This window comes from Stegodyphus dumicola, chromosome 8 (assembly GCF_044657685.1).
Source record: "Stegodyphus dumicola isolate Sdum_Otavi_A_Nest chromosome 8, ASM4465768v1".
Taxonomy (NCBI): Eukaryota; Metazoa; Arthropoda; class Arachnida; order Araneae; family Eresidae; genus Stegodyphus; species Stegodyphus dumicola.
This window is the reverse complement of record NC_140775.1, coordinates 55,593,353-55,612,851: the sequence shown is the minus strand read 5'-3', so window position 1 is coordinate 55,612,851 and position 19,499 is coordinate 55,593,353.

The window sequence follows — 19,499 nt, the reverse complement described above, 5'->3', positions numbered from 1 at the left end:
TAGAAAGTTGTATACTGAAATATTTGCATCAAAACTCGATTTTCTTAAAATGCATTTTTTCCCAGTTGTATACATAGCATTTAGAGTATGCTAAAGTTACTCTGTGGAAGAACTATTAAATGATTTATATGTTTGATATACAATAATACATTACAGAGAACTTTACCTGAAACATTTGCCTATAAGTAAGTTCCAATTTGTAAGAAAAATTTAGTTGTATTATTGATAGCGTAGAAGTTTCAAATCATTTTTAGTTGATATGTTATACTTTGATGATGGCAGCTTATTTTACATTAATTATGCTTATACCAACTATTGGAAATTATATAATATTACAATATCTCTCAGAAAATAAGCATTTTATATATTTTATAACAAGAGAAGTATTTAAAAAAATATTTACATTAAAACTTGATTATCTCAAAACATAAATTTTCACTGTTGCGCGCATGATATTTTAAAAACGGTTCTTGGTACACACTTTAAATTTAATGGACTTCTTTATATGAGTATTATCATCTAACTGAACCAAAAAATATATTGAATATTTTAATAGTCAAAAATTTTACGCATGGAAATATTAAAAATTTTTTATTAAAATGCATTATATAAATTTCTTAAGATTTTTGGTTCACAGTAGTCTTTAGATTCTATACAAGCTGTATATTAACTATGAAGTTAAAATATATAACAGAATGTTTTAAATTGTGCACGCAAAGTGGGAGTATTACGTGAACATATAAAAAATTACCTCACAAAGAAGATTAAATTATAAAAACATTTGTGGCAACACAAACTATTTGCTTACTAATTCAGCTGTGCTATGTAGTCAGCTGTAAAAAACTGGAAGTAATAGCTTTAAAAATAAATATGCTATCCCAAATCTTACAACAGGATCATATTCAGAGATTTTGAGGGTTTTAAGGTGTACGAGACCCCTTAACGTAGTTCAATGGAGAACGTGACGCAACCACTTCTCATTCCCCAATGACTTTAGCTTTGGCACTTACGTTTCAACCGTCACCGGAATGACGGCCTTGATAATTCAACGAAAGAACATATTATTAGTACTCATTTCGTGCTCTTAACTTTCTTAGCATATTTCATAATGCCTTACCGGAAATTTCTGTTTTCAGCTATAATCCTGGAAGGAAAAGTTCTGTTCATGCTGGTTCTATCATCTCGACTTGAGGTTTTGGATGATGGTAAATTGTTCATGTATCGATTGTTATACTAAGGGAACTCTATTTTTATGCCTCATGATTGAGAAGTCCATTATTGCCACCAACCATAACCGAAATCTGAAAGGATTTTATGTGGGACTTCTCAATATCTGGCAATCTCTGGCAAATTCCGCTCAACATCCACGATTTGTTTTCGTGACTTCTTGCTGATTAGCAGCATTATCTTCTGTGTCCTAATGTGTTCTGCAGTTCTTTCGTAAGTGTTCATCACCACTGCAGTTCTAGCATACTAAGGTCGCTTTCGTCTGACGTCTGTTCCGCCTTAAGGCACTTACTTAAGTGGGTAGACTGCCTGGACGAGCTGTCACTTGTCCACTAGCTTCTGGGTTGGAGTAGTTCCGATTGGGCAATGGTGTGTGCAAGTTTCTGAAAGGACTGCCACGTTTTTCATGGCGTACACTCTAGGCATTTTTTAAATCCTTGAGATCCACTATTCGCAATTGTTTCTATACCTCAGGTTCCCGTATGCCACCGAGGAAGTATTTCATGGATTGTACTTCACGTATTTCTGTTGAGCAGTCAAAAAAGGAGAGATGGGAGAGCATTTCCATAACAATGGCGAGCTTCTGGATTATTTTGTTGAGCTTCTGCTGTCGAGATATTAACTGCAGCCTTCTGTAGTCTTTTAAACACTTCTTAGTAGAGCTTTCGCGTACCGGGTAGAGCATCAAAATCTAGCCTCTGGGTTTCTAGAAGAGTGGGACCGATATCGTCTTCTTCTATTCTCAGAGAAGCTGCGAAATTACAGGTTTGTCTTCGGAATCCTACCCATTTCCATTTGGAGCTATACAGAACTGAGCCTTGTACATATGTCACATGTTTTTTCCATCACACGTGGAAAGCATGACAAAATGGGTCGGAAAACATAGGTACCTATTTAAAGGTATCAGAATCGTCTCCAGTTGTCATTATGAATGTGTTAAAGCTGTCAGATTCTTTGGCGACAACAGCAGAAACTTTGTCATCGATTTGTTGTTCGACATCAGAAACTCTTCCTTTGATTTGTAGTTTGACAGCATTAACTCTTTCTTTGATTTGCTGTTTGACAGCAGAAACACGTACTCCAGTTTCTCTAACTCTCCTTTCGACCATGTTATTTCTGCTTTCAAAATCCTCGAAAATCTTCTACTGTTGTCTTTTATTTCTTCTTGACAGGCTTAAGTATCAATTTTGGATCGATTCCATCTTTCCTTGAACTGGTATTATTTCCCCTTTCCCTCTTTTGTTGGACGCATTTATCTCTTCTGTAAAGGAATCAACCTCTCCTTTTATATCTTCCTGGAACGCAGCAAAGACTGTCACAAGCTGCCTCAGATGCTCCTCAATTGTTCTTGTCACTAGCATTCTGTCCTACTTCTAACACCCAAAATTGTTCCTGGCATAAAGGTTCGTAAAGCATGCGGAAGAGCTGGTAGTTTGTTAGAATTTATTTGTCCCGAAAAAACACTAAACAATTCTGGAGTTTTTCGAAAAGTACGAGTAAAAAATATAATTCCAAAAATATACGAAATATAAAGGAACACTGCTAGTAGTTATCACTTTAAAGTGCTGAGAATGATGAAGAAAATACGATGAAAAGCGAACGTAAAGAGCGAACATAAATCTGTCAATACTCCTTACTCTATGCTGAACTGCAAAGTTCAGAACTGAAGTTGATTCTAGTCTTATCTCATTATCTCACTCTCCATACCAAAAGCGCGAAACTGACAAAACTGTTGGACGTTCGAAATTTTGGAAGAGAAAACAAATGAAGCCACAAGGAAAAATCTACATGGCTTATAATGATTGTCACATTAAAAAAACTATAAGCTGTATTTACAGTGGTACCTCGATATACGAGTGCCCCAACGTACGAGTGTTTTGAGACAGGAACTACCGAGCGAGCGATGTTTTTGCTTTGAGACGAGAGCAAGATTTGAGATACGAGGAATCGCACACTACACCGCTGTACACGACCGCAACATGCGCGCGCATGTAGGTGTCGTGTGCAGCGTCTAACAGTTTCTCCCACCTCAGACTAGTCCTCAGTCTGAGTGCTTGTTTCCCTCGTTTTGGAAGCATTTTTGATAAGTTGGGTTCGCGTTTTTTGCTTTTTGTACATTTAGAAAACATTATCATATTTATTTTCATAAACCTGGGTCCAAAGAAGATGATGATGTCTATTGAATTAAAGCGTTAAATAATAGAAAACCATGAGCAAGGTGTGCGAGTAATTGACTTGGGGAGGATGTACGGGCGTAACACATCAATGATATTTACTGTGCTTGAACAAAAGGAGTTCTAAAGTATAACGCCAACTAAGGGCGTTACAATAATTTTTAAGCTCCGACCTCTCTCCGTCAAGACATGGAGAAACTACTGATGGTGTGAGTGAGAGAGAAGCAGCTTCAAGGAGGAACCTTAACACAAAGCATCATATGTGAGAAGGCACTATTACGAGTTATTTACGAGCGATTTACGGTTATTTTCTAAAGAAGATCCCACACACTTCTACAAACGTGGAATCGGAAGACCCGTTTAAAGCCAGTCGGGGCTGGTTTGACAACTTTAGGGAAAGGACCGACCTTCACTCCGTCGTCAGGCATGGTGAGGCAGCAAATCCGGATGTAAAGGCAGCTGATGTTTACATCAAAATGTTTTCCGAACAGATAGTAGCCAAAGGATACATCCCCCCAGCAAGTCCTCAACTGTGACGAGACAGGGCATTTCTGGAAAAGGATGCCGAATAGAACTTACATAACGGCAGAGGAGAAGATGCCAGGTCACAAACCCATTAAGGATAGATTAAATCTAGCAATTTGCGTCAATGCGAATGGCGAGTGTAAAATCAAGCCTCCGTTAGTATACCATTCGGAAAACCCCAGAGGCTTTAAGTCATATAATATTTTAAAAGAAAACCTGCCAGTTATAATTTTAAGAAGATATGTGGAGGGCAAATCCGAAGGCGTGGGACAGAACGAACTTCTTTGTGGAGTGGATAATTCTGGTGTTCCGTTCTGGTGTTGGCCTCGACAATGCCCCTACTCACCCATCAAATCTCGAAGATGATTTACTCGAAGAGTTCAAGTATATAAAATTTCCCTACCTACCACCCAACACCACTCCTATCCTGCAGCCCATGGATCAGCAGGAGATTTCTAATTTTAAGAATTTGTACACCAATCACATTTTTCGCCGCTGCTTTGAGGTGACAGAGAACACAAACCTTACCATTCGAGAGTTCTGGAAAAACCACTTTAACATCGTGATGTGCCTAAGAATTATTGTTCAGGCCTGGCTGGGTGTTACAACGTCTGCATGGAAGAAGCTGTGGCCTGAGGCTGTAGCTGAAAGAGAATTCGAAGGATTGGAACCCAAAGTGTCAGTGGTAGAGGAGCTTGTTTCTCTGGGAAAATCCATGATTCTGGAGGTGGAGGAGAGAGATGTGAACGAACTCGTAGAGGAACAGTCTCAGGAGCTGACAACCGAGGAGTTACACGATCTGCATTTGCAGCAGCATACGGTGGTTCAACGAAAAATTAGTTTTGAAGAGGAGCCAGAGATGGAGGAGGTTATCCCTAAAAGAGATATAAAACAGATCTTGAGAATGTGGGATAAAGTTGTAGAGTTCGTGGATAAAAATCACCGCGAAAATGTTGCAACTACTCCTAAATTGGAATTGTTCAACGAAACTTGCCTAACTCGATTCCGCAATACCTTGACAGGTAGGAAGAAACAAACCTCCTTGGACAGTTTTTTTAAACGATCTGCGGGTGAAAATGAGCAGATCATGACAAAAAGAGCGAAGACCAGTGACAAAAATTAAGCGCTTCCGTAGGCACTTTTTCTTTTAATTATGTTTTTATAGAATATGTATTTGTTATTTATAAATAAATGTTTCTTCTTGTTTTTGAATAAGAAACTACATTTTTCTTATTCAAAAACACTTAAAAAAACAGCTGAGGTCGTGTTTTGGGAGCTGGAACGGATTAATGGCATGTCGATTACTTTCAATGCGGAAAATTGCTTTGAGATACGAGCAAGGTTACGAAACATATTAAACTCGTTTGTCGAGGAACCACTGTACTTAATTATATAATCGTTAGCAAGCAGATAGTAATAAATAATTTTAAAACTGTGCTGCTATCAATATACAAATTATGTTGACTAGTATAATTAATTTAGAGTTATGCGAATACATATAATATAAGATGATGTATGTTACTACAGATACGTGTTAATATAATACATATATAAGTCTGTGCATATATATGAAATCATAATTCTTTTTATACCAGTTAACAGTTAGAATTACTGAACAACCATGAAAGGTTCCCCAAGAATGAAATATGGTGTAACAATGAACACTTAGTTTAGAAATTCGATTCTATTATATATTGTTGTAAAAGTCATTGTAAGAGTGAAAATTCTTCATTCTGCCTTAATGCGATTTTTTGCGTTTAATGCGTTGTTTGGTGATTTTATGATCCCGAATTATATTGATGTGATATATTAATACTGCATTTGTAGATATACGTTTTTTGAGAAACGAGTCAAAGAGATTGATTTTTTTGTAAAAATTTGGATTTATCCTTATTTTATTGACGTGCATCAGCACTGAATTGAGAATGGCTTGTGCTATGCTTCGATGGATGAAGAAGCGTTTGTAAGTAATGAATATTATGAACGTTTGAACATATTTAAATGAATAGTATTAAAAGTATATATTTACTTATATCATATACTAATAGTTTATGGTAAATTTTTCATTATAAATCTCATCACAGTTTCATTTCTCATTCTATTGCATTTCTATAGCGGTACATAAATTTTGTGGTTTACATATTGTAGATTGCATCAGTTTTGCAGCGCAATTTATTCCTCGGTATGTTACTTGTAGTGTTATTAGAAATTCCATTATTTTTGTATTTTTTCTGCAATTGGTAGTATCTGATTAGGAAATTTATGTTTTATTTCAAGATATATATGAAGTTGGTTATATCAAGTGTTAAATAAACGTTGTTATTCGGGCAATAGCGTTAGCTTTATCGAGATAGATAAATGCAATTCTTATTTCTTAAATACTCAAGATAGAAAGACACACTCGAATAGTAGATTCACTCACTTTACGTTTTTTAAGGGTTATATATATACATTAAGGGCGTGTTCAAAACAACCATTGACGAGTAGTCTTGGCGTAATTCGTATTCATACCAAGATTATCCATTTCTCAAGGCAATAATTTTTGTTATTTTTGCTAAACCGTTTACGAAAATATAATTTTCCGAATCCTGAACTCTTATGCATGGAAAGGCAGCTTTTAAGATATTTGTTTTGCAATTTGATGCAAAATTCGTATTTTTAAAACACTGATGTATATGTTCTTTTTTTAAAATTCTGCCAGTATATAACATTATATAACATTCTTGTGTTATCACCATTTATAGGTGTCGCTTGCTGTGCAGCCTGCTGAATACATTTTACTTTCTAGGTATCTACAATTACATCGTGTTGTTTCGGTACGAACAGTGGCGAAGTATTCATCACTTAGATACATTTAAAGATAATTAATTAATTTTTTTCTGATTTTGATATCTATAATATATAGACAGGATTACTGATAAGAAATTTAAGAAAATAGTAAATGAAGAAGTAAATAGAAAAATTTCTTTCAGGTATTGTGAGATGTCAATATAAACTTCATACATATTTCTAGGGGGCTGTTGACAAAGCAAAATCTTTACTATATATGTCTACGAGCTCTACGTATACAGTGTGTTGCTCAAAGTAAACTTTCTGCATTGTGAAGAGTACTACGTGTATGTCGTGATGTGTTCATGCGAAGCTTGTTTCCTCGTATGAGCTCTGCCTCTTCGAACCGATATTGTCCGTAATCTGCAGCGTCTTGAGTTGTTTATGCAGCTTCTTGAGCTGTTCTGGTATTTCCTGTCGAATCTGACGATGACGCGGACAGTCTTGCATCCTTCGTTTACGTGCGACTTCTTCCCGTCATCGCGCATAATCTTTTGACGTTCCGCTTTCCTAATGGGCCTCCGTTTCGCTTCTGCTTACCTTTCCGGAGCACGCAGTGATTCTTGGTTTTCTGAAGGTCTTTTGCGTCTGCTACTAGTTTCTGATACAGTTTGAGCAAGCGAAGTTTCTTGAGTTGTTGCTTGTCTGCTGGAACTCCTATTCGTTTCTTCTTCAGTTTCTTGAATGCGTAACCTTTCTTGTCACTATGCTTGCCTGCTGAGTTTCTAGTTGTATCTTCATTCATTTTTGAAGCATGCAAGTTTTCTTCTAATTGCCTGCTGAGTCTCCTAGTGCTTTTTACTTCATTTTTTATGTAGCTCGCTGTAACATTTGTGCTGTCTTCTTGCGTTCAGACATTTTAGTAAATTGAAAAAAAAAATTATGTAACTGTAGTAAAGTAACATTCATCTAAAATATGTTAAATACCTACAGAAGTTTAAACTTCTACTCAGAAAGGAACTATACAATAAAAGAAATTAAATTTTTATAAATAAAATTAGAATAGCATAAAATGCATAAAAACATTTCATTATGAAGAAAATGTATTCATTCTTTCCAAGCAACCAGTTATTCGTAAATAAATTTTTCTTGCCAAGTCAGGAAACAAAGAACTTTGACACTTGGGGTAATACATTTGAAGTTATGATTTAAATTTATTTTAATATAACAAATTTGCAAAATCTCAATAAAAGAATTAACGTAGCGATAGCATATCGTGTCACGTATCTAAAGGTGAAACATAAAAGTTGCCAAAAGCAGCTATTCATTTAAAATACTGAAATTAACGAAATATTTTTCAACATACAGTGACGTTATATGTAATCACGTGCTTTCTTCAACTCAGAATATAACCGTAAATAATAACAATAAGTTTCGAGTTTGGCAATACTATTTATTTCATATTTTTTTAACTTAAAAATTTCTCTTAAACAATACGATTTGAGAGTGAGAAGAGCCATCATTTTTCTAAATAAAGCAATTTGATCTCCAGCGCTTTCCGAAATTTTATATAACATCTCGAGTGATAGTCGTAGGAAGATAACAATAGTCGAAAAGTTTTACCAAGAATTTTTGAAATCCGAGGGTACCTCCTTTTAAACTCAAATCTCCCCCCCCCGTTCCGGAGGATATGATGTTACGAAGAAAAAAAAAACAAAGAGGCAAAATCCCAAATATATTTAAACTGCTGATTCCTGTTTACAATATTCAATTTCCTTTAAAAACATTAAGCTTCATTTAAATAAAAGGAAAATAAATTCACACATTTTCCCTAGCTTTCAAGCTTTTATTGTATTTTTAAATATTCTTTTTGTCACTGTTGCGCAAGTTTTCCGCGGCGTCATTAGGAGCCGTAGGTCGAAAACATATAAGAATCATTGCTGTAAATAATGATCATATGATAAATTGCATACATATGCGATTCTTTTGATTAGAATTTGAGTACAATTCTTTATACATCAGCTACTATGCCCCTTTATGTAACGACAAGGATTATTTTCAATGATTATCCGATGAGAATGATTCTTTACAATGATTATTTGATGACAATGATCATTTGCAAAGAATATTAAAGCCGATGACTACGATTACTTAAATAGAATATGCATGTCATTCGATGACAACGATTATTTCCAAAGAATCTTCGATCACGTCACTATTGTATATCGCTATACTTCTGGGTTTGGGGGGCTTGTGTATTATACTACGGCCCTGTAATTAAGCGTTTTAAATGACATCAAAAACGTTAGTAAAACTTAGGATCCTTACATACTATCCGCCAGAGTTAATTAGTTTGAAACTGAGGTCTAAAACGACCTTGTTGAAAACTTTTAGCTCTAGAATCTAACGCGAGGCCAATCTTTTTCAAACATTTCTCTCTAGAAACTAGATATTAAAAAGTCGTTTTTACATTATCATCTCTATGGACAAGTATTTTCATCTGTACTGCATCTATAAACAGGAGTTTCTTAGTTGAAATCTGGTTCCTTATGGAAGGAAAACTAGTTTAATGAAATGTTACACAATCCAATGGCAAGTAACATGAATATTTATATTTCTCCTTTAAAATTCTTATTTCATTCATGACGTTATTTAATTATCTCCCCGTGCTCTCTGACTTGTGTTGTAAAGAAAAACACCAAACACGAGCGTGTCTATGTACAAGTGTTCAACACTACCGCCTGCAATCAAAACACTAACGTCTTAAAATTCAACATAACAAAACCTCAGAACACACCTTATATTCATCTCTAAACCCTGAGCTACAATTCTGAAAAGTGGCTAACTCTGAAGTGTAGCGTCAGAGAGCCTAACTACATTCATTCAACCTTTATCACATATTCACAATAATTTGCTCTTTTTACAGTCACACGAATAAGTTAAAATTTTTGGCATTACTCTAATATTTTTACTTTTAACATATCACAATATTTCTTAACTTTTAAGATAACAGTTCACATTGTACATAAGGACATATTAACATGCCGTTAATTTTACGCATTTTAAAACATACATTAGTAGTACATTGTTAACTTCTATTCTTTTGCAAGCAAGTGCCAATTCTTCTGCATTGAAATTCTACATTTCAAGTCTTTCAGATTAAAACTTCTTTCTTGCCAGAATCTTTTAAATAAAATTTTATACAATAATTTTTACAATTTTTCTTAAGGTACCTTTCTCAAAGATTATCAATGCTTTTTCAATATTCAAGTATTTACACATTCCTATTATACATTAATTTTAGTTTTACTCGCGAGTAACTGAAAAACAATACCAAAATAGGTAACAACTCCTTTCTCGCCTTTTTGGCGATAAAGGTAGGCCTCACATGAGGTAAAAATTCTTGAATTCTGCCACTTGCAGTAAGATTGAAAAATTAACTTACGGTTTCAAAGTAACATAAAGTTTTACTTATCTTTGTGATATTCAGACATCCTTTTTTCTGCCCAGTCCTGGAAGGTAGCGAAGACTACGGTCTGGTTGATCTTCCTTCTTGTGCGGGTTCGCCCTTCGGTTCCTTCCTCCATGAGCTTTCTTTTTCTTCCAGTTCGGTCACCCTTGAAGACCTTTTTTTTAGCATCTGCCTGTGGTCACGGCCGTTTGATGGCAGCTGGTCTTGGCGGAACCGGGACAACTGTCTCTCGTTGTTGCCTGGATCTCGTTGCTGGCTGTTCAAATTTTTCTTGCGTCTTTGCATCTGCAGCTGGTCTTCCTTCATCAATTCGTCGACATTTGCTGCGTAGACTCCTATCCGATGTGTAGATCTTCTGTTTTGGAGCCGTGTTATAGTTGCTGTCATTTCTCCTGGCTTTCTTTGCATTACTCGTACTTCTCCCTTCTTCATTCTGGGGGTGGTCGTGCTCTCTCTTCTCTGGTCGGTGGAACGACTTCTTTTTCTTGTTACCTTCAGTTTTCCAACGGGGGAACTTTCTTTTCAATTGCTCCTGTCTACTAATGGCTTGCCCTTGGGATTGTCGTTGTTCCACCTCTGGAGCTTGTGCCTGCCGTGCCGGATCCTGCAAAAGATCTTGAAATATTGGCATTTTATTACGATTATAAAATGGTTTTATCTGGTCTACGTTTGCGGTGCAGGTTTCACCATTCCTGGCTTTTAACACCACTAAGCCTGAGTTACTTTTTCTATGACATATGGTCCTTCAAATCGTGGATAAAATTTAGCAGTTTTATCTTCTGGTGCTGAAGAAAGTGAATGCTTAATTTTTAACACTTCATGTCCTACTTTATAAGTTACTCCCCGTCGTTTCATATCATAATAAAGCTTCTCTTTTCTCTGTGCTACTTCAGTGTTCTTTTTTGCTTTTTTAATTTATTTTTCTATATTGCCCATTTTAAATTCTGGGGTTCTTTGTTGAACATAAAATAATTTATCTAACGGCGTTAAAACTTTCTGCCTAAAAATAACTCAGCAGGAGTTTTGCCCGTCGTATCAAGTTTTGCGGTCCTAAGAGAGAAACCTAATTCATTGACATAGTTAACCCAGCTTTTATGAAAATTTTTAACATAACTACGGACAATTTTCATTATATTTCTATTGACCCGTTCCGCTATATTTGATTGCGGCCGATACGGGACCATTTTTAAATGACATATGCCCAGTTTTTGGCACATGTCTTCAAATATATTACTTACAAATTGAGGACCATTATCCGATATTACTTTTAGGGGCGCCCCGTATTTTAAAATATATTTATTTAAAATAGAATCAGTAACTAATTTCGAGGAGGCTCGTTTTAAGGAAACAATTTCGATCCACTTACTAAAATAATCAACCATAACAAGGTGATAGCCACATTTATTTAACTGACTTTTTGGGAAAGGGCCCAATAAATCGATGCCAATTATTTCATTTGGAAATTCCGATTTAATACTATTTAGAAACCCGGCCGGGCGGAAATTAATATAATTAACTGCTTGACATGTTGGGCAGGACTGGACATACGCCCTTGTTAACATTTGCAGCTCAGGAAAATAAACTGCTTCGCGTATGCGTTGGATGGTTTTTCGAATACCAGCATGAGAAGCTAAAGGGGAGTCGTGTAACTCCTGCAGTATATTTAATCTAAGACTAGCTGGGATAACAGGTCGAAATTCGTTGTTGGAATTCGTAGTTTTTGTATAAAATAATAGATCATCTATTAGTTCGTAATGGGCCGCCCTATTTCTTATCGCCACAATATATTGGTGGCTAAAATTTTCAGGATCCTTTAAATAATCATAAATATTTTTAAATTCAGGTTCCTTACTCAGTTCGGTTATCACAGTTTCTCGGGAATGTAACTTACATGCTGTGAGCATTGCCACCTTTACAGTATTACCTTCTTCATCTATTTTTATTCTGGATAGGGCATCTGCTACGATATTTTCCTTTCCGGGGCGTGTGCTTAATTACCAGATTATACTCTTGTAACTTTAGTGCCCATTTTATTAACCTTGGGGATAAGTTTTTCCCTGAGTACAATCTAGTTCCCGCCGCATGATCAGAATACACTGTTATTGGACCTTTCGAAAATAGACTCGGAACTTTTGCACTGCTAACAGAACTGCAAGTGCCTCTCTCTCAGTCGCGGAATAATTTCTTTGTGTTTGATTTAAAGTTCTACTAAAAATGTCACGGGCTGCTGATTTTGCGAAAGTACCGCTCCTAGCGCATAATCCGAAGCATCCACTGAAATTTCTAAATTTTCATCGTTTTCAGGAAATTTCAAAACGGGCTTGCGTTAATGCTTGCTTTAATTTTTCGAAAGCACTATTGGCTTCGGCCGTCCACGAGAATCTTGCATTTTTCCTTTTTAATTTTAACAATGGTTCAACAATAGCTGCAAAATTTTTTATAAAACTCTAACTTCAATCTTTGGAAGAGCCAAATTTTTCACAATAACTGTATTTAACTTGAAGAAAGAGGGCTTTTCTTGGCCTTCGGATTTCCGCACCCTCCCGTCAGCAGAAATCCGTTTTAGTTTAATTTTCTTTCTTCCTTTCCATGCCTTCCTTGTTTTTCCGCTGGCCTTCAGACTTTTTTTCTGTCTTATTATTGAACTGTCGACGTTCGCCGGTTGTTTTTGGATACTCAGGTTTCCTTGCCCTCTGATTCGATTTGCTTCCGTAGCCGTGTTCTTGCCTTTGCTGTGGTCTTGGCGCACCAAATTGGCTTCGTTGCTCACACTGGCGTCTTCATTCGATGTCCGCCGTTCTTCTATTTTCAAACTGGATTGTTAGCTCAAATAACTTTTCCAGTGTAGTCGGATTCCTTAATTAAATAAAGTCTTGTACTTGGGGAACTAAACTCGGCAAAATCACTTGAATTATCTCAGGATCCGGACGGTTTCCATACAAGAGTTTAAAGACGTGAATTTTTCTTAAAATAAAGGTGGAAAGATTTTCGATTCGTTGCTGGTATATGCTGAAGAGTTCCGTTTCTAAACTTGCACGATTTCTTACGACAGGGAAGGGTTTTACTAAGGCAGTCTTAAAATTTTCGTAAGTATAGGTGGGACTTCCCGCTTGACCCAAGAGACTTCTGCCTATACATTTGAACCAATTAAGCGCTTGGCCCCTCAAAGAGCTGTTAGCTAAGGTGACTTTATGGAACTCATGGACTGGATACAGCATGAAGTGGTCATCCAATTTTTCCAAAAAACTGGTTACCGGTGAGTTTCCATTAAATGTTGCTTCTGGTTTCATCGATGCGCGCATGGTCTGTACGATGCACCCAAATCCTTCCAGGGCGGCAGCTGGCATTTCTGGATTCTGAGTCGCTTCTGCAGGTACCACAGGTTCTTCTTGAAACTCGGCCATGGTTATTCTTCTTCGTCGGGCGCCACTATCAGGACTTGTATTCCTCTTTACTTGCTTTGGAAACATGAACTATCCTGACTCGGAACAGGGAGCTTACTCAAGCTATGTTTACTAAATTACGTGATTCAAATCTTATTTATTGCAACAACTTAAACTGTTATGACACTTTCAATTGCACAAGAGGCCCTTGCTTTTACAACTGCATTTATTTGCGGAACACTTCCTTTTGCAATAACAGTGTGTACATATACTCCTCTCTTTTCAATCTACACCAGAGCATATCTGTGATTGTCGACATACACCGGTGAGGGTCCGAATGTAGAAGAATGTAATGCAATATTCGATCTTTCACCGACGTATTTGGTGAATGTTAACATTCTCCGGTGAAAGTCGACATTCTTTAATTTCGGTCTTTCAAGGTAACATATTTTTATACGATTATATACATATATATATATATATATATATATATAATATATATAACACTTTAAATTGCGCAATAGGCCCTTGCATTTACAATTGCATTTATTTGTGGAACACTTCCTTTTGCAATAACAGTGTGTACATATACTCTTCTGTTTTCAATCTACCGAAAGTCGACATTCTCCAATTTCGGTCTTTCACAGTAACATATGTTTATACGATTATATATATATATATATATAATATATATATATATATAATATATAACACTTTCAATTGCACAAGAGGCCCTTGCTTTTACAACTGCATTTATTTGTGGAACACTTCCTTTTGCAATAACAATGTGTACATATACTCCGCTCTTTTCAACCTACACCAGAGCATATCTGTGATTATCGACGTACACCGGTGAGGGTCCGAATGTAGAAGAATGTAATGCAATATTTGATCTTTCACCGACGTATTTGGTGAATGTTGACATTCTCCGGTGAATGTCGATATTCTCCAATTTCGGTCTTTCACGGTAACATATGTTTATAAGATTATATATATATATCGTGTATATATATTGTTTATATATATATATATAATCGTTTATTGCAATGCATTGTCGGAAACGCTTTCCTGGCCCATAGTGACGAGAGACAACACAAGAAAAATATGGTACGAACATTGTAAAGATATTTTTTTATTTTCCTTAGCGCAGCGGAAACCAAGAAATAAGAACAAAAGCAGGGGATCGCCATCAAAGAAAGTATTCGAAAGTTCCTTCGGAACGTATCCTAAACATGGGTTTGGTAGAGATAGTCCAGTGCATTGTTCAGCAAGATCACGAGAACTAACTTGCATTATCAGTTCGTCTCGGGGTACTTCAACACATAAGTGCACGAAACCCCAGTTAGAAGTCCAACAGGAACTTGTGGCACATATTGTGGCAGGTGCTGGGAAAGTCCTGGGGATGCACGGTATTTTCCAGAGCATCTCATGTTGGATGTGCGAGAGATGGGATACCCGTAACAGGGTGCAGGTCGTAACTTCGAACACCTTTTTTGAGGTCCATAAGTGTCTAATTTTGTTCCTACTTTTTAATTTCTCTTGTGCTAAGCGTAACTGGTGTCCGATCTTTCTTGTGTTTTGTGTTGTTTGCACCGGCCAGGAAAGTGTTTTCGGCCATGTTTTGCCATTTAATTTTTCGTCATCGTCGTCTCTCTCATATATGTGTATAATTACATATGACTCAAGTGTTGCTACTATATGATGACATTTACAAACACGGTGTTTAAAATGCTACATATTCCCATCCGAAAATATCTTTTTCTTTTCCTCTTGCCCTTCAAATAAGATATATGTGTCCTTCATTGCAAAATTACCTGGAACTTTAATTTTTCTTTTTCCGAGGACAATGGAGAGCATATTTCAGTATAGGCAGCTGTCAATATTCAAACATCAAATTGTAAAAGCCATTAAAGTGTGGCCGAAATGATCAGAAGGGCTAAATTCGCATAAGGATTTAGGAAATACATTTTGAATGATTTTGTAAATTTTCCTTCAATAAATTTAATGCAACAGGCAAAAGAAATTACAGGGAACAATAAATATAGGAGAAAACAGGTATATCTTTTCCTAATTTACTTTGATTTGATTGATTTCTTTCTTTCTTCCTGTATAAATAAATAAACTTTAAGAATGCAACTGAAGAATGAGAATAAAAGTTTCAATTGAAACAAATGGTGGCAAAAATCCTAGTGCGGCTCTGATGGACTACGAAAAAGACCAGCAATATGATCCGAAATTTGAATAACGAGAGAAAATTTGAAATCTGTGCAGCCAGCGATGCAAAGAGACTCGTTAAAATACAGGTTTGGCTGATTCAAAAAGAACGTTACGTGTATATCTTCTAAAATGCTTTTTCCATCCTTTGTTTGTAGTTGTTTCCCTTTTCATTTCAGTTTCCTTTTTTCCTCCTATTTTGCAATTTTCGTCATTGTTTCCCTCTGTTTTTAAGCCACCTGTTTATTATTTCTGTTATTATTATTGCAACTTATGTAAAAATTAAGTAAGGAAAAGTAAGGCACTGAAACTTTGAAAATTATTATGCTCTACGTGAGATTCATGGAGGCCGCTTATTGCATACAAATAACGCAAAATACTTTAACTTATCTGCTTGGCTTTAGGTCAGAACAACGAAAACAACAAATTCACCCTTTGTAGAAAACAATTCTGCCAGGCAATAATCTACGGGGAGTTTTTTCCCTATGAAACTGAGCCAAAAGTGTTATATAGTATCTAAATATGGAAGTGTTGTACATGTTAAACGTGATCGTCATTGCATTACTTTCACTATTTTACTAATGAAATAAAGATATACCGATTTTTTTGTAGATTGGAAAATCCTCCTTGTGATCATGAAAAGGAGCAAAAACTGGAAAACGAGAAAGAACTGGAAAAAGAGAAGGAACTGGAAAAGAAGCGAGAACCGGAAAAGATGCAAAAACTGGAAAAGAATCAAAAACTGAATAAAAAGGAAGAACAGGAAAAGAAGGAGAAACTGGAAAAGAAGCAAGAACTCAAAAACAAGAGAAAACTGGAATTGACACAAAAACTAGAAAAGAAGCAAGAACTGAAAAAGAAACAAAAGCAGGAAGAGATACAAAAACTAGAAAAGAAGCAAGAACAGGAAAAGATACAAGAATTAGAACAGAAGCAAGAACTGAAAAAGAAGCAAAAATTGGAAAAGAAGCAAGAAAGGAAAATGAAACAAGAGCAGAAAAAGAAGCAAAAACTGGAAAAGAAGGAAGAACTGAAAAACAAACAAAAACTGGAAAAGCAACAGAAACTAGAAAAGAAGAAAGAACTGGAAAAGAAGCAATTACTGGAATGGATTCAAAAACTAGAAAAGAAAGAAGAACTGAAAAAGAAGAAAATACGGGAAGGAATACAAAAACTAGAAAAGAAAGAAGAACTGAAAATGGAGAAACATATTGAAGAGATGCTAAAACAAGCACACAAAAATGAACTGGAAAGGCAAAAGTTGAGGGAAAAATTGCAAAAACCAAAAAAGAGAGACCTGAAAATGAAGAAGGAACTGGAAAAAATGCAAAAACTGGAAAAGAAGCAAGAGCCGGAAAAGATGCCAGAAATGGAAAATATAGAGGAGTCTGAAAAGACGCAATACCTGGAAAAGAAGCAAAAAACGGAAAAGATTCCAAATCTGAAAGACAAGCTGGAACCGGAAAAGAACTGTCAAACCCGAAAAGGAAACCGGTTGAACTGCGAAAAGAGCCAGAACTGGATACCGACTGTAGAACGATTGATTTAATGACCAAACGAGGCAAGACCCGGAAAAGAAAAATAGAACAAATAAATCATATACCTGCTTCATTTTACCAAAATTTATTATCAACAACATTTTTATTATCAAGAACTTTATGGTGTTCTTAGTATATGGACGGCATTTGATAATATTTTGCTCGGTAAGTGTAACTACTGATATATTATAAGCTAGTAATTAGTCATGCTAACTTTAAGATACCAGTATTATTTTAGCAGCAACTAAATACACTCTTTCGTAGTTCAGATCTATGTTTTCAGTGCCTTTCATGGCTGCGAGGTCTTCCGGTTTTACCTGGAAAGTCACAGTTTATTGACTTTTTTAACACATAGCTTTACACATGACAATATTTTTCAACAATAAATTTATGTTGTGCTACTGGCTTTAAATTGTGCAAATAAATATTGCACGGCATATCTTTCATAATTGAACTCATGAAATTAATTTATACAAATTTCATTTTAAAATTTGTTTGACCCTGAGCTGTCTTATCCAACTGCAGATATTCATAGAACTTTATATCAAGGTTCAAAGAAACGTTCGAAAAGGAATGTTTATCCACTTTTAATTATGTGTTAATCAGCATGATTTGCATTACTAAGATTGTAATTCTAAACAAATTAAAAGCTATTGTAGTATGTACATTAGCTTTTCATTTGCTTTCACCTTGTTTAAATTCAGTTTGACAACCACAGTTTCCGTCTCTACTCAGGATTTTTTCAGTGTAAAAATTCAAGATTACAAATTGAAATGAGCGAAAGAAATAACTTTTAAAATGTGTGTATACATTACATCAGAATCATAATATAATTAGATAAATAAACTGAATAATATGTTATAAAGCGAATTTATATCAATTTCGATTTCTTTCAAAAGAGAAATTCCTTCGCACCTCACAAATCTCACAGAAACTCTCGGTTTGTGATTCGTGAGCTTTAGTTTTTTATATTTGGAATTTGGCAGCAATATGATTCACTGTTACGATGCAAATTCTTGCTCACAAATTGGTTATCTAACTAGAAAATGGTATAATTAAAATAAAATGAATATTATTAGATGGAAATGTTGGTTTCCTTTGCGTTTATCTGAATGGTATCGTATATATAAACCTGTTGGAGACGTTTTTTTCCCACACATCGAATAGAGACACATAGTCACATAATACAAATAATATGAATACAAGAATATAGTGTAAGATGATGCTCTACCACATTTCTCTATTACTTAAGACTGCGAAAGATTTGTTAAAGCATTACAGGATCATACTCTGATGGATCTCGCCGTTCTGTTTCATTTTCTGCCCTCGAAAACACATTATCTTAGTACAATAGATTACTTTTGAAGGAATGGATTATTTGAAAACATTGTAACTGTAAGAATTATTCTCTGACGTTATTACTGAAAAAGCGGCTGAGAGCATAATCTTTGGCTATGCGCTTTAAGCTGTATTAAAACCATTTTGAAATGTAAGGCCTACAAACTGAAACGTAACTTTATCTTATTTCTGTACTATTCATTAGAGTTATATACATTCCCATCAATAGATACTGAATGGCTAAATATTCTGCTTACCCAAATCAGTTATTTTTTTTCTCTCTTCTTTTTCTTAATTTTAATTAGTCCGGAAAGTAAAGCTATAGAGAATTTCACTTCTTCATTAGAAATCTGATTTAGAATTTTGTTTTCGGAGATAAAAGTTTGAATTCTTTATCCCTTTTCTAAACACAAAGATTGAAAAACGTAACATCGAAATTTTGAAAACATTTATACACTAATAGAAGGGAAAAAAAACAGAATATAATGCTTCAGCAAGCATGTAAATATCTCTATCACTTAAGTTTCAGCTATGTTTGTTATAGTATACTCAGGCGTATAAGGCGCACTTTTAAAAGAAAATGCAAGATGGAAATTTATGGGTACGCGCTGTACGCCAGCTATAAAAATGTTATGTTTAGAAATATGGAAAAAGTGATTAGAATTAGATAAAATTAGATTTCTGCGTGTAATTAAATGCTTTTTATTTAAGAGAAATAACATAGTTTATGTACTTAAAAATTTTCATTATCGGATTCTGTTTCATTTTCACCTTCACCTCTGATCCATACTTGCATAGACAGATCCAAGTTCCTCATATACGTCTCAATCTATAACTTCAAGCACATCATCGAATTCTG